Source organism: Chenopodium album, chromosome 7 (genome assembly GCF_948465745.1).
Source record: "Chenopodium album chromosome 7, dcCheAlbu1.1, whole genome shotgun sequence".
NCBI classification, from domain to species: Eukaryota; Viridiplantae; Streptophyta; class Magnoliopsida; order Caryophyllales; family Amaranthaceae; genus Chenopodium; species Chenopodium album.
This window is the reverse complement of record NC_137840.1, coordinates 23,963,057-23,964,124: the sequence shown is the minus strand read 5'-3', so window position 1 is coordinate 23,964,124 and position 1,068 is coordinate 23,963,057.

Here is a 1,068-nt window from a genome sequence, read left to right as displayed (position 1 = left end):
TTCGTACCTAAACAACTCCCGCGTCACGGCATTTTCCACCGTGTCACGGGAATTTACACCGTTTGACGGTGGGATTCCCCGTGACACGGAGCTGTTTCCGTGTAATTTCCGCGTCTCCCATACTGTGACACGGTGTACTGTACCGTGTCACGGTGGATACTGCCGTGTCACGGTACCTGTGCCGTGTCACGGGACATTCCGTGTCTTTTCCACGTAAACCCTTAACGTGTTTTCACTTCCCGTAACCTAAATATTTCCCGTGTCACGCAAATTTGTACCGTGTCACAGGAAAGTTTCCCGTCTGACGGTGGGATTTCCCGTGTCACGGTACACTTTTCCGTGTCGCGAGATACTTTTTTAGGGTTTTTATCATTTTAGGGTTCCGTGTGCTCCCTCAGCACATTTTCTCTATAAATACCCTCTCATTTGTGATGTACGCGGCAGCAATAATCATTCTCTCTCACCTTACACAAAAAATCATTCTCTTCTCCCTCTTTAACCTAATTTCTAGCCTCATTATTCTTTCATAAAAATTCCCCTAAGCACTCCAAGGAGTCTATACTTAACCCGAGGTTCCCTCCTTAAACCAAGGCGTGAAAGGTACAACTAACTGAGGGTTTGAACCAAATCAAATCTAATATTTATTTAATTTAATTTCCATTTGATTTATATTTTTATTGAAGTTACTAACAGTTTATTCATGATGTAGCAATTTAACGGAACGCGCGGAATGTGAGTAATTAATTAATTTAATAACTCTTATTTTATTTTCTTATTGCTAGTATCATGATTAGGTTATTTCATATTTAATTTGACTAACGCTATTATTGTTGAATTGCTTCCAATATTAATGTTTATTCTATTATTTGTTTTTATCACCATATTGCATGTTAAAGGGATTATGTAATTGAAAATCACGCCTAATAAGATAATTTGGACAACCGGTTTAGGTTCCGTTTTAATCTTGTTGTTTAATTCAAGTGATCACAAATATTTTAGAATTATATGTTGCATTAATATTCAACCAATTTAGCTAAATAATAGTTTGGAGCGAATTCAATATTTTGT